We start from the raw sequence: 25424 nt of genomic DNA on the forward strand, positions 1-25424 counted from the left end.
AGAAAGTAGATCACATTAACTTCATAGTGTTTTTGTGGGGATGAGAGATAATATTTACAGGCTGAACACTCATGGTTTTTGGCATGTGGTAGGTGATTAGTGTATGATAGCTATTCTTATAAATTATATACTATCTCCAATTATGAATAACAGAAATACATCAATGAGATTTTATATAGTAATGGGGAATATAAACATATATCAAAATAAAAATAAAAGAATGGATGACTGCTGGAAATTCATAGGCAGAAAGATGTGAATAAGCAAAAGTAGAGAGACAAGTGCTACGTAACAACTTACGAGATTTCAGTAGATGTTGATGAGTCTTAGCCAATGTCATTGCAGTGAATAGGCATGTTCAGCATTGTGGCTTGACTTTTTCATTGTTCCAGGCTGTTCCAAAGGTAAAAGGATGGAGGTTTTCCAGATAAAGATTTTGACAGTGAAATAGCCATCTTCCACTTTTTCTTCTCAGGCTGCATGCCTTTTTTTTTTTTTTAAGATTTTTATTTATTTATTTATTTATGAGAGAAAGAGAGAGAGAGAGAGAAACAGCTTGACAGGGGTGAGGGTCAGAGGGAGAAGCAGACTCCCTGCCGAGCAGGGAGCCCGATGCGGGACTCGATCCCAGGACTCTGGGATCATAACCTGAGCCGAAGGCAGTTGCTTAACCAACTGAGCCACCCAGGCACCCACTGTATGCCTTTTTTATTTAGCCTATGAAATAAATATAAATCTAGTTTCTTCTAGGAACCTGAATTCCTGCCTTAGCATTCGCTATCCAACTTCCTGCTCTTATTCCTACAGCCTTTTCTGGCCTCCTCTCCTGACCTTCCACCTTGCTCAATTTCCCTTTAATGGGAAATTGTTTAATGAAACATTTGTTTGATGTTTCATTTGTTTGATGAAAAGTTCTCTCACCTCTCAAAACTGTGTTCCTTAGGGACAGTCTTTTTTTTTTTTTTTTAAAGAGTTTATTTATTTATTTGAGAGAGAGAGAATGAGAGAGAGCACATGAAAGGGGGGAGGGTCAGAGGGAGAAGCAGACTCCCTGCCGAGCAGGGAGCCCGATGCGGGACTCGATCCCGGGACTCCAGGATCATGACCTGAGCCGAAGGCAGTCGCTTAACCAACTGAGCCACCCAGGCGCCCCTTAGGGACAGTCTTAATCCATCTCACACCTTGGAAGGAACACAGCCCTCCTTGAGAATTATAAAATATACATTGGGATATCAAAAGCAGTTACTTTCTGGCCTTAAGGACTCTTCATTGTCTTAGACTGAAACAGATAAAATCCCCAGATTTATATTTTAACATATATAATTTTATCCACGGGCCCTGAGTTATCCTTAAGAAGTCATAATTTTCCTTCTTTTTCTTTTTTAATGGAACACTTAATGAATTTGAGTGTTATCTATGTGTAGGGATCATGCTAATCTTCTCTGTATTAGTCCAATTTTAGTATATATACTGCTACAGTGAGCTTCCTCTTCTCTTCCCTTCCCTTCCCTGTCCTTCCCTTTTTTTTTCTTTCTTTTCGTAGAAGGGGATCTCCCACTTAATGTATGGTCTATTTGCAATAGTTTAAAACTCCATTTTACTTTAAGCAGATAGACTTTTTTTTTTTTTTTTAATTTCTTGCCTGGAAAAAATCTTGCAAAGCAAATCCAGCATATAAAAAAGAAAAATCAAAGCTGCTCTTGTTGAGGGGTACGTGGGTCTAAACCTCTGACTGCTCTTTTATCCCCATTATTTCTGTGGTCCCTACTGCGGTAGCTCCAAGGAGCCCCAGGCCTGGGGAAGCACATTTGAAAACATTTGGGTTAGTGAAATGAGTTATTAACTGGAACTCTGAAGTTTTAGCTTTAGTTTTAACATTAAATTTGCATGTGTCACTGATAGGGTTAATTGTTTTATCTGTAAAACAAAGGTTTAGAACAGTGGTTCTCAATTATGGCTGCATGTTAGAATCACCTGGGGAGCTTTTAAAAATCCTGATGCTTAGGCCTCACTCCCTACCAATTAAATTAGAATCTCTGGGGCGTGACCCAGGCAACAGGCATTTTTTAAAGCTCCCTAGGTGATTCCAATTTGCAACCAAGTTTCAAAACCTCCAAAGAATTTTTGAGCAATAATATTCCACAAGTCCATGGGGCTGTGGAGCTTGTTTTGGTAGAGGTAGTTAAAATGTGCAGTCTATTCATGGATAGATAGTACTTAGTGAGGAGCTGGGATGAAGGTGGGCATAAAGATTGGAAAGGAGGAAAAAAGTTTTTTGATTATCTTAATAGCTCAGTGTGTTGGGCAAAACACTTAACTTTGTTATATCCCTGATGGGAGTGATTTTAACTTCCTGTAAAATGACGCTCTCAACTGAGAAATCATATTTAAATGCAATGTTATTATTTTTATACCAATACCATCACCATCTGCTAATATGATCAGTCAAGAATTACACCTAAGTATTTTATTCATAAAGGAAATAGAAAAGGCAGATTGACTACTGAAATGTAAAATATGGTTAATATTCCTCAGTTGGTGGTATAGATTAAAGATAGATTGAAGCAACATGTTGATAACAATGGAAATCTCTGATACTGAGATGCTGCGTTAAAAGTGCGTCCGTCAAAAAGGCAAAGAAAAAAAACCCCAGGATTACTGCTATGAGCTTCTTGTCAGTTATGAAAAACTATTGTTTCAACTGAGTTTTCAAATTAGGAAAAAAAATTCACAGTATTGGTAAGCAATTGATCCTAAAAAATATACAAATTGGATGACAATATCTAGGCTATAATCTCCAAAGTAAAATGAATTTATTATGATTGGATAAATTACAATGAATACCAAGTGGTTTAAAAATGAGAGCACAGAGCAAAATGATTGATTTTACATATGTTAGATGTATAACTAAACAGAAAATGCCTTTTCATTTTCTTATTACCGGAGCCATTTACATATTTTGTCTCACATTTGTGCCGCTAATAGGTGTTCAAGATTTGTGTGCTTTGATCTCCCCTTTTAACAGAGTAGCTCTTTTCTGGAAGTTGGTGACATTTAAATAAAAGAAAAAGTGCAGTTATCACTTATAGCAGGGAGATATATTAATAATTTTATACCTCGTTCTTAGGCTTTTTGCTGGAATAGATTTATCAACAACAGAATAAAAAAATAATTTTACACATTTTCTGGCTGAAAGTTCAGCCAGTGCTTAGTGTTTTTGTGTTCTAGTTCTCCTTACCCTAGGGAAAAGTTCACACAAGCTTTTTTTTATGTGGAAGTGTCCCCAAAGATTGGACAATAAGCCCCAACATTGACTTGACAGATGAGGAGAAAGTCCATAGGGACAACTGGACAACATGGAGTAGAGCCAGTAACAACACCAGCCACCTCTGAATGAAGTCAGTTAACAAGGACAGTGACTACTTTTAGCCATGGCCAAGAATGACCCCTGATTGAGAATTTGCTCTATTTTTCTTGGACTTTGTAAGTTCTGATGTCTTGGTACAATATGAAATGAATGAATGAGAGGAATGGGGTTGAGGGACTGGGGGAGGGAGGGGGGAGGAGAAAGGGAGAGAAAGGCATGTAGGGGAGTGGAATGTACTGAAACACAAAAAATTATTGATGTTAGTCTTTTCACCAAACTTGGTCAGTGGAGCTAAATATAATTTGATTAGATAAGTTAAAAGCACATACCATTTTCCATACGTCATGTGTTATATAGCACAATTCTTAATTGTCACATACCTTTGAAAGTGTAAATCGGTACAAATAAAGCTCAATATTTGGTAATTAGTGAGTTATCTTTTTTTAGAGAATGAATCTCTAAAGCACCTCCATGGAGTTTTCTTAGTTTGCCCAGTTCCATAGTGATCCCTTTCTACTCTGAACTTAACTTATTGTCTATACCATTCATTTTGTGACTTATTAATACACTGTTTTGTGGGTTTTTTGTTTGTTTGGTTGTCTCATCATTTAACCCGCATTTAATTAACATGTGATGATTTTAAGCTTCTACTGTGATAGCAACTGCCTAAAAAAAAGAAGTTGAACAAGTGAAGGTGAAAACGTAGCTCTAGACTGTGTTGTCCAAGAGCAGGAACTAACAGTACCATTTATCCATATGTTTTCAGCAACCAGTACGGTAGAGACACATGGAAAGTAGTCAGGACCTATTTGTTGAATGACTGCATGAATAGATGAAAAACTAATACAGGTGAAGGCACAGATGCACATAGCCATTTGAAAAGTTGATTCATTCATATCTCAGGGAAGATTAGTCTGTTACACCTATATACGAATTGCTAATCCAGCACAAGGTGTGCTTTTTACTAATATATTTAGGCAACCATCTGATTAATGTTGATAATAGAGGGAACTTTGATCCGAACTCACAAATGAGAAGGCCACTTCTTAATTTTTCTTTTTTTTTTAAACATTTTTTTTTTTTAAAGATTTTGTTTATTTATTTGACAGAGAGAGACACAGCGAGAGAGGGAACACAAGCAGGGGGAGTGGGAGAGGGAGAAGCAGGCTTTCCGCAGAGAAGGGAGCCCGATGCGGGACTCGATCCCAGGACCCTGAGATCATGACCTGAGCCGAAGGCAGCCGCTTAACCGACTGAGCCACCCAGGCGCCCACACTTCTTAATTTTTCAACCAAGTGTCGTATTTCGTATTTGTTTATTTTTCTCTTTTCTGCAAAAATGAAGACAGCAGTTCCCTCACCAATACTCACACTCCATTTTCTCTCAATCTCCAGCTCTTAAGCTCTGTTATTCTTCTCTAAGCTTATGTCCTTATTTGCCCCGAACCATCCTATCATGCCAATTCACTTTATCTCATGTGGACCTGAGAGATGAAGTCTAGAGGTTCTTTTGGTGGAAAAAGATGTTAGAAACTTCTTGTACGGTATTTCTGTGACAGTTTAATTTTTTGGCAATTCTCCCATTGAGATATGGGGTCTCTGTCCACTCCCCTTGTACCTGGGTGGGCTAGTGACTGCTAAAACCAACAGAGTATGGCAGAAGTGATACTCTGTGGCTCGTGAGACCAGATCATAAAAGGCCCTGGGTGTTCTGACTTGTTTGTTGGACCAATGAGATGCCATGTGGGAAGCCTGACTATGCTGAGGGCCCAGGCTAGAGAGGCCATGCATACATGTGCTCAGCTAATCACTTCACCTGCACCAACTTTGCAGCCTTCCATTCCAAGGTGCTGCATGTGTGTGTGGGTGAAGGCACCACCTTGAAAAGTGGGTCTCTAGCCTCAGCTGTCCCAGCTCTAGCTATTTGAATCACTGGCAGCTGAGGCCCAAAATATCAAAGAGCAGAAACAAGCTATACTCTGAATTTTTGATTCACAGTCTTTGTGAGCGTAATAAAAATTCTTGTTTTATGCTATCAAGTTTTGGGGTGATTTTTGTATGTGAGAATAGTAACTGGAACAATTCCAAGACCAGATTTTGTATACTGAAAGATAGACTTTATTTTAAACAATTATAATCAAACGATGATTGTATTTTTCCTTTTATAAGTAATATATCATTCTTGGGGTACCTGGTGGCTCAGTCAGTTAAGTGTCTGACTCTTGATTTTGGCTCAGGTCATGATCTCAGGGTTGTGAGATCAAGCCCTGTGTCTGGCTCTGTGCTGGGTGTGGAGCCTACTTAAGATTCTCTCTCTCCCTCTCCCCTCTCCCTCTCTAAAAAAATTGTAAGTAATATATCATTCTAAATTTAATCTGGGAAACTTCAAATTTACTTATATTCTCTACTGTTTTAAAATTTGAAAATGATAAATTCAGTGGCTTGTTTGAGCATATTTTAAGCATATTTGGAAAATGTCTTAATGTTATTTTTAGCTCCTGCTATTTTTGAGGGGGGTTGGGAATAAATATAAGTTCCTATAGAGTGCTGTTTCTACTTCACCATACCTGGAGTAACCACAATGGAGGCCTGACTTGGCCCAGAGTTCCCTGAAGGCCTTGTTCCTGACTTGGGTCATTTTTCTACTAGACTCGCTTCTGGCATATGTTAATATATATATGACAAAATAAAAAGTTTACATGGTTAAATAATTGGGGAATATTGTATCCTATATGCTCTTCTTAGAGAGTCATAAAGAACATTAGTATATTGAATGGTCCTAAGATAAGGACCTGTTTAAACCAGTGTTTCTAAACTCTTTTGACAACCCCCAGGTCATTTGACCACAGAACTCTTTTATAGAATACATTCTTTTAAAACATTTTTTAAATTTTTAAATTTAAAAAAAAAGATTTTTATTTATTTCAAAGAGAGAGCGAGAGTGAGAGCACGAGAGGGCAAGCATGAGCAAGGGGGCAGAGGCAGAGGGAGAAGCAGACTCTCCGCTGGGCAGGGAGCCCAAAGTGAGGCTTGATCCCAGGACCCTGGGATCATGACCTGAGCTGAAGGCAGACGCTTAACCCACTGAGCCATCCAGGCACCCCTAGAATACATTCTTTAATGTCAGTGTTTTCCATCAGCTCTTTAGAAAATGTGGATTGATGTAGATGGGTTAGTTATTAGCAAATATTCAAAGAGCTTGCTTCATTTTTTTCCTTTAATTTATATATAACTCTTCAAATGTATGAAGTATATAAGAACATAAATGCTGGCCTTTAGAACTCCAAAGAATGAATGAATGGTAAATGTGAAGAGAAATTGCAGAAAGTAGGATCAGAAAGAAAGGCACTAAGACCATTTAAAAGCTATCGTAAGTAACCTAGGTCTGGTATTCTTAACTAGCATCCACTGCCCCAGCTCCATTCCTTATACTTGGTTCCAGAGTTTTTCTCAGAATTTCCAGGAGAAGCACAAAAAATGTTGTTTGAAATAGGCATTTAAGAAAAATTTATTTAATTATTTGAGAGAGAGAGAGAGCAAGCAGAGGGCATGGGCAGAGGGAGAGAAATCCTCAAGCAGACTCCCTGCTGAGCACAGAGCCTGATGCAGGACTGGATCATGACCTGAACTGAAATCAAGAGTCAGATGCTTAACTGACTGAGCCACCCAGGTGCCTCTGAAATAGGCATGTTTCATATTAAGGTAATTTAAAATTGTCTTTAGTAGTATTATTTAACTCTCTTGATATTTCAAATAATAACAGAAGAGAATGCAAGCATGAGTATAAAACAGTTGAGAGCTCCAGGACTAGGTAGAGCAGAAAATTGACAACTTTGGACAGTGAGGCAATAGCTTGGTATCCTGGTCTAGTTGGGGAGTGGTAGAATCTGGTCAACCAAGTCTCCAGTTATTTCACTTTTGACAGTGAAATTGATATTACTGCTTATGTGTGAGGGTTGAACTGTAGAATGCTCTGGATTGATTTTTCAAGTGGTACATACATTTTTACAAAAGCAACACTTTAACAGCTACAAATCATTAATAGAGTTGCTAGACCATCAACTGACATGTCAACACACCTTGAAAGAGGCTTCATCAAATGCAAAGGTAAAGTTCTGTCAGATGATGTTAGCAGAGCAAAATAAACTCATAGGAAGAAGGAAATATTTCTTCTAAATACCCTGGTGTTGTAAAACAGAATTCTTCAAAAGTCCTTGAGAAGGTGTTTCAAATAGGAAGTCTGGGTGAATATGTAAGAGATTGAAAAGGCCGTAAAGTAAATGAAAGCACTTCTCGCAAGATTTAAATAAGGAGTGGTACAAATGCCACAGTGGAGCTTCATTTAGTAACGTGGAAAACCCCCAAAACTCTACTTACTTTAAGCTGAATCAACTATGGATTCCATGGGGTGAGAGCACAGATAAGAAAGATAATACTTCACAGACTTGGGGAAATAAAACGTATACTATTAATACTAACTTCTTTTATTAGATAGTTTCTGACAAAAAGGATTCTATCGTCAAAGAAGCTCAGGAAACTTATGTCAAAAAATATTAGAAATTATTTTACTCTAAGATTTCTGGGACTTTAATATACTAATGGGTATTGGGAATCATTCTGCTGCGTATCTATTGTAGAGTATTTCCAAAGTTCACTTGACTACAGAATTTTAAGAGATAACCTCTTTGGGACTTGGTTTCCCAGGGGGCAAATTTTGGGAAACACTGATTTAGCCCTTTTGTTTGACAAAACCTTGTTGACCTTTATTATGAGACTAGCTTATACATGGTCTGTAGGTACTCATGGGTCCCCCTTTCCGTATTCATAGCTCTAATTATCACAACTAGTTTAAAAGGTGCTTATGCCTTTCCCTGGCTTAAATCACTGACTTAATTATTTTTTTAATTTTATGAGACCGGGATTATTACCTTTTGTAGAGGAGAAAAATGGGATGAAGAAAGGAGAGCAGACTCTCTCAAGGTCATGTGATATATGTTACTGTGTTAGAATTTGAAATTTGTACTTTTTCCCTGTCTGCTGAGTGCTGCCTTCTAGATTTTTTATTTTTTTAATTTAATTTATTTTTAATTCCAGTGTAGTTAACATACAGTGTTATATTTGTTTCAGGTGTGCAATATAGTGATTGAACAATTCCATATATTACCTAGTGCTCATCAAGATCAGTGTACCTCTTAATTCCCTTCACCTATTTCACCCATACTTCACCCACCTCCCCTCTGGTAACCAACCTCTGTTTGTTCTCTATATTTAAGAGTCTGTTTTGTGGTTTGTCTCTTTTTTACATTTTTCCTTTGCTCCTTTGTTTTGTTAAATTCCACATGAGTGAAATCATATATGGTATTTGTCTGACTGACTTATTTCGCTTAGCATAATACTTTCTAGTTCCATCCATGTCATTACAAATGGCAAGATTTCATTCTTTTTTATGGCTGAATAATATCCATTGTGATCCATTCCACATCTTCTTTATCCATTCATCTATTGATGGATACTTGGGTTGCTTCCATAGTTTGGCTATTGTAAATAATGCTGCAATAAACATAGGGGTGCCTGTATCCCTTTGAATTAGCATTTTCATATTCTTTGGGTAAATACCCAGTAGTGTGATTACTGACTGGGTCATATGGCAATTCCATTTTTAATTATTTGAGGGACCTCTACAGTGTCTTCCACAGTGGCTGCACAGGAACCCTCGTGCACTCTTGGTGGGAATGCAGACTGGTGCAGCCACTGTTACCTTTCAGATTAAAAAACAAACAAAACAAAACAGACAAACTTGTGTTTGGTTAATAAGTGAGTTCTTGCTTGGACTGAGTCCATGTTCTCTCAATGGGACTCTGGTTTGACTTGAATTTTGACAAAAAGGTCTGAAGTTTTTGATGAAAGGCTGTATATATCTAGAATAGGGTCTACTTGGGGCACCTGGGTGGCTCAGTCATTAAGCGTCTGCCTTCGGCCCAGGTCATGATCCCAGGGTCCGGGGATCGAGCCCCGCATCGCGCTCCCTGCTCGGCGGGAAGCCTGTTTTTCCCTCCTTGTGTTCCCTCTCTTGCTGTGTCTCTCTCTGTCAAATAAATAGATAAAATCTTTAAAAAAAAAAAAGAATAGGGTCTACTTATTGGATACTGGAGATCATGCTAGCAAACAATAACAGAGAAAGGAAGGAAAGCCTGTTTCCAGTTTTGAATATAATAAAGAAAACTTTTTGAAAAGTAACAGTAGACTTTGCAAATTGAATAATCATGAAAAGGTGAATCCTAAAAATGAATACATTTTGAAGGATTTTAGAGATACTTAGTTTCAGATGCAGAATTATTCAAAAGATGGTTAGAAATGAGCATGTGGACCTTGGGACGAAGGACTGGCTGTAGATAGGCTAGGCATCTTCATAAAGGGGAAATTTGAAGATGAGGGAGCAGCTATTGTTATATTAATGGTTCTCAAGTTAGATCTCTCTCTCTCTCTCATGTTTCTCTATATTTTTCCATACTTTTACTGCTTTCTTTTTCTCTTGTGTAAATTCATCTTTGTGAATCAGATATCCAATTATGGAACACCAATGGGATTATCTAGTTCTGTGGTCCATTTCTAGAGAGCTAGTAATTCTCTGGCAGGAACCTTCTTTGCCCAAGGCCTGATTTTACTGTGATCATGGTAGTGGAGGTCTGTTCATTTGCTTATTTTTCCAAAATCAGGCATCATTATTTTATTCACATGCTTTCCTCCATTTAATGTTTTGAATTCCCTTAAATAGTTCTTTGCATGTAGACAAGGCATGTTAAGGTATGGAAGTAGATTGATCTGTCTGAAAACTGTCCAGTTTCCACAACAAATATACACCATATATGCTTAATTTGTGGAAATTATATGCTGAGAGCTAATGGCAGATGTCCTGATACAAAGTTTTAAGGAGGCACGTAGGGAAAGAAGAGAAACTTGAATTTTCTAAAATTAATCTTTGTGAGGAAAGAATGCAATAGCTTTTAGGAGCATCTCCTCATGGGGTTAGTTATTTACTTTTTCTGTTCATTCTCTAGTTGAGTGAGCTCTTCACCCTGGAAAACTCAGGCAATATATTATCTTCAAAACAAGCAAACCAAAGGTTAGCTCATCACTTCTTGCTCTTTCATGTTTAGGAGGAAATTTTCCCTCGTGCAATTCCCTGGCAGTTATGTATATTTTCTGTGAGTGAATGAAATGTCTTGTGTGAGATATCAACGTTTCTCTGGGAATAGGTGAGCATTAACTTAGATGAATGTGAATATGGTTAGAAACAAAAGTGAACCTTCCCTCCCTACTGTAAAACTGTGAAAACTTAAAGAGAAAAATTCCAGTTTCTCAGAAATTAGATTGCCAGGAGGATTCTCTTCATAGCACCTCTTGTTTTTGCTTTTTGTTTTTTTTTGTTTTCCTTATTTGCTTTCTGGCTTATGGGTTTACTCCTTTCCTGTCTGCATATATACAGGGAGGTAAGATACATGCTTACTGTTGCATTCCCAGTGTCTAAAATAGTGCGAGGCACATAGTGGGCTTTCAATAAATACTTGATGAATGAATGAGTGGATTAGTAAATAAACATGTGTCTTCATTTTAAGAAGAAATTGAGTCAGCTGAGGTTAAGTGATTTACCGAAGGTCATATAGAAAGCTCAAAGCAAGACTTGAAACTGAATCCTGTCTCCACATTCTCAAACCAGTACAGTATGTTGGATGTTTTCCATTTTGTCTAGTATAACTGTGTGTGTTTACACAAAGAAGCATTTAGAAATTCAGACTGGTTATATGCCAGACCCAAGATAAGTTGTGTCTGATGAAGACTCCTTTAAGAACCTATTGATATTGCAATTTTTTGTAATGTGACAGTGCAATTTTCAAGTTGTCTGAGATTTTTTCTTACACTTTGGTATATTGAGTAAACCTTATAAATATGACACTTGTATTCATCTTACATTACATGGAATTCTAGATGCATTCTTCCATTAGATGATCTAATAACAGGATTATACTACTGATTTAAGAAATAAATTTATGTTATTATTCCTGAATTATTTATGGTTCTCAATCTATAACATAAATTTTATTTGTGTTAATATTTTTCTTAGTTATGACTTACTTTAAATGGATTAATTTTACATTTTCCTTTTACACTTTAGTACCAAAACATAGTTCATTTTAGTGGATTAGATTGACTATTTACATTACTTCTATCCTTTTTCTCTTCTTTTCTTTCTGCCTTCCTTCCTTCCTTCCTTTCCTTTTTCCATGACTCAGCAATTCTCTACTTGTTGGAGGGTTGGCAGTGCCCTATTCTTGACCCATTATGGTTATATAGGAGTTAGTAATTATACTAATAAATATAAACTGTATAATGACTGTTTTATTCACTGTTCTGCATGTATGTTTCATAAAAACTAAAAAATTAAAAGCAAAGCCATATATTTCATATTCTTTTAGTCTATAGCGGATTTCAAAAACATTTGTATACATTATCATTTCTTTTTAAAAATTTTTAATTGTTATGTTAATCACCATACATTACATCATTTACATTATCATTTCTAATTCTCAGAAATCTATGAAAGTTTCAGGGAGTAGAGCCTTCTATTTTGTTCCACTTTATTTATGAATGAACCTCTAATAGACAGTGCTCATAAGTGATTTATTCTACTTAAAATCTACTTTGATTAGACATGTATTGAATTATATAAAGAACATAAAGGATAAGAATTGCCTGTTTAATAATAAAAGGATTTTATTTTTTTATTTTTCTGGCATAAGTAACCAAGTAAATTTTGGTAAAATTTCTAATACGCAAGGTAACAATACTTCCAAGTGTTTTGCTTCCAATGTCTGTAGTTTATACATAAAGACATATAATTAAGAACTTTATACAGCCTTTGGTGGATGAAACATATCTTTGACAAAGTTTTGTTCTTTTACTCCTTTGAACAAATATATTATCACATATTTGCCAACATAATGTAATTTTGTTTTGGTTCTATCAACAGAAAAGAAAAAGCATGATTTTTTGGTTACAATTATAAATACAATTGCAAAGTGGTTATAATTGCATATTATAACTTTCTAGGTATTCCTGGATCCCAAGTCCAAATATAAAGAGTTTATCTTGTGCAGAAAGTAATACTTTAAATAAAGAAATTTAAAAACCTACCATCATTATATCATATAGCATTTGTAATATCCAGTGCAAAGACAACATGCCATATTCACTTATATCATTTTGTTTCCCACATGACGGGATATTTTTGCATAAATACAACTCTACCCATAAATAAAATTTTGAGTTCTGGTCATTGGAACTTAGGACTAGAGAAGAATTTTAAAATTAATTTTAATTTTATTTTTTAATTGGAATAAAAGAAAGTGAGGATCATGAAAAAGCTAAAAACTGGTTCAGAATGTAGTCTTTTGTTCATATATACAACAGTAGATGTTGCTTCTTTGTTGTACAATAATTAAACTTTAGTGAAAAAAAAAAAAAGAACCAAAAGGCAGGATACAGCTGCTAATGAGCTAGTCTTGGGAGTAAATCAGCCACTTGGGAATGAACTCCCACTTCTGAAAACACAACCTGGAGGAACATATTCACTCTGATTCTTGATGACAGAAGCAAGGGGATAAAATTTATATAAAGAACAAATTCTGATTGTATTGTTGGGACTGCATTTGTGCAGGTCGTTTGAGACTCACAGCAATGCTTTGTCTTTCTCCTTACCAAACAAGATTTGAAATTGGGAGCTACTAAGCAGTGGTCCAAATGTTCTTTCCATTCCATGAAACTTTCTCTCACTGTGCTATTTCTTGGGTATGCCTATGTGTTGGCACAGGTATTTAATTTCAGAGAAAAGACAGAACAAGAGCCAAGACATTTTAAATAATAACTAAGAAAACTATTCTTTAAATTACCTGATATTTTTAATTGGTCTCCTAAAATCTGCAAAGCTCCCTTCCAGGAGGTTAGATATATAAAGACATGTAAAGATCACATGCCTTGAGCATAGTACCTTGCGCATTCTTATTTGTTGATAGAATGAATGGTGAGTATATGAAAGAAGGAAGGAAGGGCAAGGAATTGGGAAAAAAATGTAAATGACTTTTATAAATTGAAATAAAGTGGGTGCTGTAAGAGTAAGCCAACCCTACTTTTGTGGAAGGTTAAGAAGGGAGTGAACATATAGTTGGGAGCAACTGAAAAGTTTATGGAGTAGTAGATCAAATGTAAGATGAATTTTGAAGGATTACAATCAGGGCATATTTCAAGGAGGAGTTGGCAGTTGAGGGAAATGGAATGAAAGTTTAAAATAATGGATTTATTTTTTTGTTGTTCTTTTTTCCAATTTGAATGAGAACAGTGAATCATCTTTAACTTGGATACTCTTTATTTGGAAACTAGGCTATGTTAAGTAAAATACCCTTCCCTAGTAAGGACAGGCTTTCCTTATCAATCTTATCTTCATTATTAATGCAACTTAGTGTTATAAGACTTCGACACTTTAGATGAAATAGCACCTAGCATTTAGTAAGTGCTCTATGTTTGTTAATGCATCTGATTCTATCTTAAGTTAGTCACAGAAATCCATGAACCAAGAAATCCCACTTTTCTGGTTCCTGTCTTTATCACCTTTACTGGTTTTTCCTAAGGCTCAGTTCTTGGACTTCTTCCATTCTATGCCTGAATTGACTGTTGGAATTATCCAGTCTCATGGCTTTAAATACCATCTATACACTGACTATTCACAAATGTACAGCTCTACCCTGGAATTGTCCCATGAACTCCATGCTCTTTTTCTTTCTTTTTTTTTTTTTTTTTGACAGAGAGAGAGATAGCGAGAGCAGGAACACAAGCAGGGGTAGTGGGAGAGGGAGAAGCAGGCTTCCTGCTGAGCAGGGAGCCCTAGTGGGACTCGATCCCAGGACCCTGGGATCATGACCTGAGCCGAAGGCAGATGCTTAACGACTGAGCCACCCAGGCGCCCTGAACTCCATGCTCTTACATGTACTATTTATGTTACATCTTCTGTTCGTTATCTAATAATCGTTTCAAATATAACACGTCCAAAACTGAATTTCTCAGTCTCTTCCTACCAGTTTCGTTATCTCATCTAATGCCACCTGAATCCTCTTGCTGCTCAAATCAAAGACCTTGGAGTTGACATTGATTCCTTTCTCTCTTATATACCCCATGACCAATTCATTAACAAATCTGTTGCGTCTATATTCATAACACATTCAGAATCTGACCATTTCTCTTAATCTCCATTGCTACCACTCTGGCTCATTCTACTACCATCTCTCCTGTGGGTTGCTGTAATACCTTCTTACACAGTTGTCCTGTTTGCACACATCTTTCAATTTGCACAAGAAGAATCTATTCTCTGTATGTAAACCAGAATGATCCTGCTAAAATGTGTGTCAGATCATGTCGCTCTTCTGCTTAAAACCCACCAAGGGTTCCCATATCACTGTGAAAATCCTTCAAGCCCTCACATGATCTTCATTCTTTTATGTTATTTCCTTGTTCATTCCACCAAGGACGTACTGCTTCCTTGCTGTGGCTTGAGAAGGCTAAGTTCTTTCCCACCTCAGGACCTTTGTACTTGCTGTTGCTTCTCTATGAAAAATTCTTCCCTCATTTCCTTTAGGCCTGGGCTTAAATGCCTGCCTCTCAGTGAGACTTTCACTGACTACTATTTAAAATTGAAACCGTGAATATTCTCTACCTCCTTTAACTTTTCTTTTAGCACTTATCACCATCTAATATACCTTTTTAAATTACTTATTGTGTTTATTATCTACCCTTTGTTAAAAAAGTACCATGTTTATTTTGCCCACTGCTCTATTCATATTGCTTACTGGATACAGAATAAATGTTGAGAAATGTAGACGTTAACTATGTTAACCTGAGGTTTTGTAGGCTTATGTTCTCATACTTGCTAGTGTTATATTTTCATTTTAACACTTTTGTATTTATAAATTTGGTGGACTTGGATAGAGAGTTATTCAGATTTCTGTAAGTTTCTGACAGTGGTAGGCTGCAGCTGGCTTTCACAGTTTCTCCAGAGCTGATTATACGCATCTCGTTGCAACTCTACATTTGGTGACATCATGTTGGTAGTTAAGTGGGAGTATTTACATCTCAGAAATTGGCAAACATTACAGATCATGACTTTTTTTCCTCATAGATTGAGTTATTAAATATTTTAGCACAACCTCTGGTTGTTGGATAGTGTGTGGAAAGGTTAAGGAAGGTGATTTGATACTGAAGATACCTAAACCATTTAGCTACAAGCTGTAGCAGGTCCTTTGCCATAGAAAGTACTTGGATTTCATTTAGTCACTCATGATTAAGGAAATTAAGGGAGACAAACCAGGAGAACCTTCACTGTGTAAGATCAGGTAGTCATGAGTTGGAGAGGGGTAAAAGAAGCATTGGTAGTTATTAGAAGCAGTCAGTACATTCATGATAGTGTTCAGGGGATGATTGAATGAATCAATGTAGTACAGGAACTACATCCTTGATAATGGAGGAATGATACTAGCTAGATAGTGATAGGATCTCAGCCACAATAGGTTAGAGGTGAGGAAATGGTTCCATTCCTAATGAGGAACTGGAAATCTAGATAGGGACATTGTACAGAATATTAGTCAGGGATGGAATACTATCTGTAGCATTGTTTTTTGTTTTTTTGTTTTTTACTCTTTAATTTCTATTCAACCCTTAGAGCAATGGTTCTGAAGTTGAAGAATGCATCAGCATGATCTGAAGAACTTGTTAAAACACAGATTACTGGGTTCCACACTATAATTTTTGATTGAGTAGATCTGAGGAAAGGCCTGAGAATCTAACAGGTTTTCAGGAGACACTGTAGGTCTGGAGATTTCACTTGGAGGACCACTGACTTAAAAGAAAAGCAAGGGGCAGGCAGGAAGGTGGAGACTGAGTACGAATGGTGGCAGTGCCTAGCCTCCCTAACATGGTTCTGAGCAAGTCAACCACAATCCCAAACTTATTCACCTCAAAAGTCCTGTAGCCAGATCCTTACTCTTTGGCAGGCAGTTAACTTCCTTGATGATCTTATTTCTCCTTCCTCAGAAGGTGGCTCATTCTTACCAATGGAATATAGTACTCTTCTTCAGAAGAGTTCTGATTGATTGGTTTTCTCATTACATGTCCAGTAATAACTCTAATTCTTATAACATTTTATTGTCCCTGACTGGCGAGTCCCTCAGTCTAGCTCTGAGTCAAATGGTGATGAGACAGTATAGTCTCAGCAATGATTAAGATGCCAGTTCTCATACCCAGCTCAGTAGATGTCAGGCCTGTGGGAAACAAGACTAATTCTAGGCTCTGCTAGTTGGAGAATTGAGATGATGACACATCTACATTTTCAAAGATTGAGTGTGTGTATGTGTGTGTGTGTGGGAGAGAGAGAGAGAGAGACAGAGACAGAGACAGAGACAGAGATGGAGATAGAAAGACAGAAAGCTGGAATGAGAAATGAGTGGGTGTCTGCAACTGAGTCTACAGGTAGAAGAAAGTATCAGAATCTCCCAACTGTAGTTGGGAAGAATTAAGAAAATAAGGACTACTACAAATATTATATTTGTTACTTATTATAAAGTCACAGTCATCTGATCATTATTACAAATATATTAACATCTTCTACACAGATGATACACTGATGCAATTTACTTGCTAATGACACATTTTATTTTTTTATTTCAACTTTTCCTATGTTATTTTATTTTATTTTTAAAATTATTTTTTATTAAAGTATCGTTGATACATATGTTACACTAGTTTCAAATGCATAACATAGTGATTTGACACATAATTTTAAAAACTTATTCATTGAAGGAAATCCCTGAAGGACCTCTACAAGCCTCACTCAATGAATGAAAGATGCATTGGTTGAACTTATAAGCCTTTGTTTGAATAAGAATGGCATTTTGAGGCAGAAAACTACATTTCTTTTAAAAGTATCTTAACTTGTTGAATTTCCCTTAATTTAAATAGAGTTTTCTAATTAGTCCAAATTGTGGGGATGGGTCCTGATTTTCTCTCTCACTAATCCTTTGGTCTTCCAAGCTTTATTAGGTGAGATAATAATTAGAAGCTTAATGGAAAACTGCACATAAGAAGAAATATAAAGGTTAGGAAGATGTTTGCATCACATCCTGGAGCATGCCTAGCTTTCATTTGTTAGCTCTTGGCTTTCCAGTTTATTATTATATAAGTAGATTTGCACTCCATTAGTGGTTCTCTGCTCTACCCACACTTCAGAAGCACCCTTTGAGATAGTAATTTCTCAGTCCCACCCCTAGATCTCCTAGTTTAATTGGTCTAGGATGGGGTTGGGAATTGGAAATTTTTAAAAAGCTCCCTAGATGATTTCAATGTGCAGCCAGGTTGAGGACCACTGTACTAGAGAAAAGCAAAAATCATGATAGCTTAGAATACCTGACAAATACTTTTTAACAAGTTTTTAAGACCGGGGCCAAATCTGATGATTCTATAGTGATTTGCAATTCACTTTAGCTCTTTAACATAAAAGGCATATTTAAACCCATTATGAACTTGTGATACGAGTAAGAGAGATGATGCTATACTTATTTTACATAAGAAAATGCTGAGACTTTATATTTTTAAAATTTCATTAAGAACTTAATTTTCAGAAGATTTGTGTTGGCTTATATGTTGCTAAACACTAGACTGGAAATTTTCAGTTTCATAGCATGAAGATGGTACATCTGCATATTTGATTAAATGCTTCCCTTTTCATATACAAATCTGATCCTCGATGGATACAATCTTAGCTTATGTTTTCCTTTTATTTTGCAGTCAGTATTAGCTGTAAATAATTCCAAGCACAGTTTGCTTTTAGTATCCTTGTTTATTTTGACTTATTCATCACATTCAGGATGTTTACAGTACATTTCTAACTTTGGGGTCATTATTAAGCTTAGAAGTAACATTAACCTTCCCAGAGAGAATTGTAGACACAGGAAGGCTGACAGCCTGATCCTCTAATATGAAATCACAGGTTTGAAAAGTGAGGAAATTGACCTTGAAATCTTCCTTTTGCCACCTACTGGACTGAGCAGTCAAAGTCATTCTCACTGAAAGGCAAGCTGGGCCACTTGCTCTCTGCCTTTTGCTACACTTTTTGCGGCAGACCAAACCTCCATTAGATGACTATTGAAAATGCCATAAGCCCAGCTGCAAGAAAGATTTCTTTGTGGTAGCATATAAGCACAGTAATTTCTAGGCTTGTGTGAATGCCATGGAGAGTGCTTTTATAGGACAGCTCACATCTTCAGAACAAACATGTGTCAGAGTTGGGATTTGAACTCAAAGTTACTGACTCCCAGACTTGTGCTCAGACCAGCAGGTCCTGCTGCTACTCAGATGTTTGCTCTTGTAGAATGGAGCTGAGCAGCAAAGAAAAAGAAAAAGCATGGCCTGTGAAATAACAAGGTTTTTTCACCAGCTGCAAATATGTGGATCAGGAACTTGATGCTTCTGCCAGTGATAAATGAATAAAAAGAAAATCATCAGTGGCCATTTTAATAAATACATTGATGAAAAAATGGAAATGTGGAAAGAATATAGTGGAATACTTAGTCAAGCAGGTTTTCTCTAGACTTTCAAATGACAAGACAAGAGGGAGTCTTCAGAAACCACAGTTGGGAACTTCAGATCCTGGAGTGGGAATACTAACTGGAGAAACTGAGACCTTTTTTCAAGGGAGAATTCTTGTGGGGTACCCTGTGGAAACACCTTTGTTTCATTTATTCTTTCTAGCATGGATGGGTACTTGCAAAAAAGGGCAGAGGCTTTGTTTTTTTTTTTCTGGGTCTGATTAATCTCTTATCCACTGCAAGTCTAACCAAGGATATCATTAGTTAAAAATGTGTCCCAATTCAACCAATCCAAGTATAATGTTGACACTATCCTTCCATGAATAATCCTCTCTCATTATATCAGTGTTGAAAACCATTTAGACACTGCTGTTAATCCTACTCTCATCAAAATGTGAATAAAAAAAAGTTCTTCATGAGAGCATTTGAAAAAAAAAAAAAACAACTACATTTTTTTCCCCCAAAGCTTTCCATAATTAACCCTATAAATTCAACAATTCCAGATCTTCACCATGCCTTGTTAAGGGATACAGTTTTTTATTGGATCACCTTCTCAGGATTTTGGGGACTTCTCGGGGGGATGCTCATGCATTATACGAGTCTGTTCTTGGGATAATACTCCACTCCACCCAGTAGCCATGTCTCTTCTACAAATCTCTTTTAGTAATTTCCAGGTGAGAGATTTCCCTCAGGCTAATATGTTTTCCATATGTAGAGACATAGATACTTTCCATTAATTTCAATGATCACTGCACCTAAGTTAACTTTAAGTGAAAAGTTAGTGAACTGTTAGGAGTAACAAGAAAAGTATTATTTACAGCTTATATATAATATGCATCTGCACATACATGAATATATGTTGAGTGTGTTAATATATAATACACACTTAATAGCGCCACTGCTTCAATTCTAGCTCCTATATGCATTCTTTCACCTAGGTACTGACTCTGAGGGAATGTCTGTTAGTAATGAGTGTAGCACTTTGAAGGGGAGAAGAGGAAGGGGCAGGTGGGTACAAAATAAAAAGGGCTACACCATTTAAGAGCAGCCCTTCCACTAAACAGCATCTCCTTAGGGTACATAGTCTCTTCTTGAGTGAGAACAGTTTCCTTAGCGGCAGCTGAATGCACTGTTTGTCTAGAAATGTATGATTCTAACATGATTTGGCATATGTTGGTAAGATGCCACTTAGAATCATGGCATACTCTAGCTGGAAACCATCGTAGAGAGCTTCCGTGCAAACGTCTTCTCTGCAGGTGAGAGACTAGGCCCAGAAAGCAAAGTGCCTTGTTTTAGAGCATCGAAGCGAGTTAGTAGCCCAGAGGGGCCTAGAAGCAAGAGAACCCCTAAGTCAGGGTTACATATGCCTTGCCTACCCTCTCTGAAAGGTGTGGGCAAGTTAGGGAATTGTTAATTTATTGTAAAATGGCACCTCAAAGCAATTCTGTTGGTGAATTGCATAAACCCCAGGGATACCCATAAAGAAAATCATAAAGTAGTATTCCCCCATGCCCTTTCATTTCTCCTCCTCCCCTCCTTTCCTGTTTAATCCAAACCTCAGTGTGTAGGAGCTCATGCTCACTGTCAGACCTGGTTCTATAAATATTTTGACTGTTGTCAGCCTCGGGCTTGCCATTTTGGCTGTGTCCCAAGGTTCATGACTTTCCTGTTACTCTTAATTCACAAATACTGGTTTGTTGTTGTTGTTGTTGTTGTTTTTTAAAATTTTTTATTGTTATGTTAATCCCCATACATTACATTGTTGTTGTTGTTTTTTGTAAGTTATTCAGGAATTCTGAGTTCTTCTTAGGATAGTGTGACTATAACTCTAAGTATAAAAGACAAGCAACCTTTTACTGAATTACCTTCCATGGGAATGTGTGTGTGTGTGCGAAAGTGTGTCTTACACGTTCATGTGCATGTAGTTCACCCAGAGACCTTAAAATGCACACTCTGATTCAGCAAGTCTGGGTGAAACCTGAGATTCTGCATTTCTAAGTTGTCTCAGGTGATGCTGCTGATTCATTGACCACACTCTGAATGACAAGACAATTGCTATAATATTTAAAATATTTGCATTTTAGTAGAGGACATCAATATTTTAGCCTATAAAGTGACTCAAAATAGGAATTTCAGACAAGGGTGTTTTTGACAATCATTGTATCACAACATACACTCAGGTGGTTATTGCCTCTGCATGAGGTCCATTCTGGTAAGACCCTTTGAAGTCTTGGGACGCCTGTGTGGCTGAGCTGGTTAAGCAGCTGCCTTCGGCTCAGGTCATGATCCCAGGGTCCTGGGATCGAGTCACGCGTCGGGCTCCTTGCTCGGCAGGGAGCCTGCTTCTCCCTCTGCCTGCCACTCCTCCTGCTTGTGCTCTCTCTCTCTGACAAATAAATAAACAAAACCTTAAAAAAAAAGAAAAAGAAAAAAAAAAAGACCCTTTGAGGTCTTAGAAAGAGAGAACCCAGAAGGTCAAACAAGTTATCCCTCACTGATCACAAATTTCAACCATGAGCAGACAATTTCCTCTTCCTGTGCATTTCTTCCCCCCTTTCGTAAATACATTAAGAATTCCCATGTACAAGATGCCAGTTTTGTTTATTTGCCTTTAAAAGAAAAAAAGATACATTTATTGACTGTTCTTTATTTTTTAGTTGATGAAGCAGTAGATTCTCATTTTAATTTGGGAGATTAGTTTTCTTCTTCTTGCTCCAGCCCCCATGGTGATCTATTTCTTTCACATCTATCTTGTACTTCTTTTCTTCCTCTCTGTAATTGCCTCCTCAAAACCAGAGTTAAAATTTGTCTTCCTCTCTCAGTGTTATAGAATGTACCCAGAAGCATGGCCCAGTTTTGTTCCAACACCTACTATGGTGGCTTCATATATTAGTATGTGCAATGAAGCTTCGATGAATGAATATGCACTTAATACATGTTCATGGTATTTAATTACCCTGGTTTTTTGAGGTAACTCATCTCCATGCTGGTTTTCAGTGATGTAAGGACAACACTTGTGGGTGTTTGTTTTCCCCCCCTGTAGAGTCTGATGATACAATAATTCTCTATTCTTTATGTATTTGTATATTTTTCAATCAGGATGGCAACCTGATTTTTATAAATTATATATATATGTATTTTAGAAATAATATATCTAATCTTACCAGTCCTGCCTGTGATGTTGCAAATCTCCTCTTTTGGGCATGCCTGATGTAGAATAATCTTATATACATGCTTCTCTCCATGTACTGTTGTGTTCTGAGGCAAACAGGAAAGGTAAGTAGGTGATTCAGATTTATAATTCTTTCTAAACTGGAGGCTCTCTTGTTTGGATGAAGTTGTGGAGAGAATGCAGATAATAGAATTGCCAGGGCTAGAATACAGGTCTTTTGAGTGCTTGTAATGTAAGTGACAGTAAGCACTCATTCTTTATGAATCGTTTATTCATTCACTCAATACTCACGGAGCACTACCAGGTACCTGGCATAGTTAGCAGTAACATCCCTGTCTTCCTGGATCCAAATTCTGTTTTTCTCTGTGCGTGTGCACGTATGGATGCACATGCGCGTTTCATCAGTTTAACAAATTGACAAATTTAAAATATAGTTTCTGGTAGTGATAACAATAGTGAAACTAGATAAAGCAGGTTAAGAGGATAAAGAGGAGTGGGATTAGTAGTCCCTGAGTTTGTTTATTTTTAGGAAAGGTTTGTATGAAAGGACATTTGAGCAGAGACCTGAGAGGATGTGTATGGGGTGGGACATGTGGGCATTGGAAGAAAGAGTTCCAGGCAGGGGGAGAATATATGAATATTATGAAATATTATGAAATTTTGAATATTTTATATATTTATATGTATATGTATTATATGTATGTATTATATGTATATATATATTCAATATTTCAGTTTTCAACCCTGAGTTGAAAAGAAGTCTGGCATGCTGGATGAAAAGAAAGGCTCCTATGGCAGATGGAAAGAGTGATGTGAGTGAAGGGATGCATGTGGACAGTGGGCCAGCCCATGAGGGTTGGTGTGGTAGCCACTCAGTAAACAGAGATCATGCTACTTTTATGCTTAAAACTTCCAATGGCTTTTACTGCTCTTACAATGAAGATTAAAAAACCTGAGTTAAAGCTGAATGCTCCAGCCTCATTTGGCATGCCAGACTGCCTCAGGTTTTCTGTGTTTCAGCCCTGCCCTCTCCTTCTTTTGGTCCTCCTCTCTCACTATTCTTCTCAACCACAGGGCCTTTGTATGTGCCATCCCACTGCCTAGAGTACTCTCCACCTACACTCTGAAACCTCTGCTCCTTTACATCTCAGCTTCGTGATCAGTTCCTCAGAGTAGGCGTCCCTGGCCTGCCTATAATCTCTGCTCTGTGCACTCCGAATATCATGCACTCCTCCATGACACTTATCAGCCTTTCAACTTTACATTTCTTTGTGTGGCTGTTTGATTAAGGTCTTTTTCTGCTACCAAATTATAAGCTCCATGAGTCCAGAAACCAGGATGGCTTTTTTTCCGCCACATTCTTTCTAATGCCTTGTGTAGAATCTGTCACACGTAGTTGCTCAATAAATACTTGAATAGTTGATTTTTAAAATTCTCCTACCACTTTTGCTTTCCTTTTACCTATGATTTCTCTTTTTAGCCTCATTTCCTCCTTTTGCCCTTTGTCCTCTTTCTTTATTCCTCATTTCTTCCTTGTCTCCTCTTGATTTGTGAGGACTATTTTACTGCTGAGGTCAAGATTCTGTGACTATTTCCTAAAAACTAAAGGACAGTGGTAGAATATGGCTGGTGGCACAGAATAGCATGCTGCCATTCTATGTGCAATCAAAGATGGCCCCTTCAGAAGACAACACGACTATTACATCTTCCTTCAATGAAGACCTATATCAAACACTGCAGTGAGGGTGTTTTTCCATTTCACTTCTTTTGTTCTGCTTGTGGCTTTGCTGAATCCATCTATCATTAACATTTATAATTTAGCACTGTCTTCTGGCGCAGTGTGATGCTATCTGTATTGCTGACAGATTTGTCTCAGTCTTGGTCTTGGGTCTCTCAGCTGTCTGGTTTCCCGAATTTTGCTTATCCAAGCATTTCATTTGTCACACTACCTGCCGTTGTCACCGCCGTTTGTCTTTATCCTCAGTCATTAGTTTGCTATGCTCTGTCTTAATCCCATTATAGGGCTTGTTCTTGCTATTTTTATTTGTCATGGTATCTATTTTAGTAACAGATGTAGTTGTCAGAACATCTCCTTTACTCCCATTACTGGTGGCACTTGCGCATTTGGTGTCAGTGTTTGTCTTCTGTGCTATTCTGGGTCTTTTTCTGTACCCATATTCGTCCACTTCATTATTTTAATTGTATCAGATCTTTTCTTCTCCCAGTGGTACATAGCCATGCTTCATTTATTTCTTGCTGATTCTGAATACTGTTGGGTTGCTTTGTCTTTAAGACAAGCATATTTAGAAGGCTAGATCAATGGAGCAGCAGGTGAGAATGCAAATTTATGAGTATTTGCTCTGAGCATGTGTGCATTCAGTCAGAGAGTTGAGCTACAGTGTGTGCAGTTGTTCATGTGAGGATAGCATGTTCATTTATTGGGGTTTGACTTTCACTGTAAGCCCTTCGTATCTCTATTAATAACATATTGCACAAGATGAGAGTTTTTCTTTTTTGTACTATTTGAAGTTAGTACATTTTTATTGTAAACAAAATTTTAAATAAAGATATACTGTATCTTTCCCACTTTAGGGTGATGGATTAAGAAAGCAAAGGAAAACAAATTTATTCTAAAATGAGTTGATTGCTTGTGGGAAAATCTCACTGAGCAGTGTTTAACCAAAAAGTATAAGATGAGGAGAAACATACAGAAGTGCAGATAATAAAAATAAACAGAATTTGTTTTGAGGATGGATACAAATAGTATTAGCTTCTCAGAAGTAGCTATCTAACATTTACAGCTGATTCTGAAATGATTTAAAATGACTCAGAATATGTGGGGGAATTTGAACTCACTGAAAGATAGAAGGACAACTCATTGCCCGGGAGTTGTGGGTACTTACTCAGTGGAATTGGCTGAAGAGTTTCTAAGACTTAGATCTAACCCAAAATTTGTGAAAGAAAAGAGAATATATAAACAAGCCTAATCATAGAAATCCTTCAGGTGCCTAAATAAAATATTTTATGTCCAGTCAACTGATTTAGAACCAGACTTGCTGAAATTCACATTCTTCCTCTGCCACATGATTTCACCATTGCTTTTAAGTTGGTATTTGAAATACTTTGTTAAATTGATTCTTCTAAACTGAGAAAACTAGAATATTGATCACTTTGAGGAAAAATTCAGTATCATTGTGGGGTCT

The 25424-nt window shown here is 37.1% G+C and overlaps 1 non-coding gene across 1 annotated transcript; it reads right to left on the reverse strand.

Moving 5' to 3' along the window:
- Positions 1-1379: 1379 nt before the first annotated feature.
- On the reverse strand, positions 1380-1482 carry LOC123850324 (U6 spliceosomal RNA). The gene has a single exon (XR_006792290.1). It is a non-coding gene; the product is annotated as a U6 spliceosomal RNA (small nuclear RNA).
- Positions 1483-25424: the final 23942 nt, after the last annotated feature.

The sequence above is a fragment of the Mirounga angustirostris genome, unplaced genomic scaffold (assembly GCF_029215605.1).
Source record: "Mirounga angustirostris isolate CCGP_5_RB_7025 unplaced genomic scaffold, mMirAng1.0.hap1 SCAF_15, whole genome shotgun sequence".
Taxonomy (NCBI): domain Eukaryota; kingdom Metazoa; phylum Chordata; class Mammalia; order Carnivora; family Phocidae; genus Mirounga; species Mirounga angustirostris.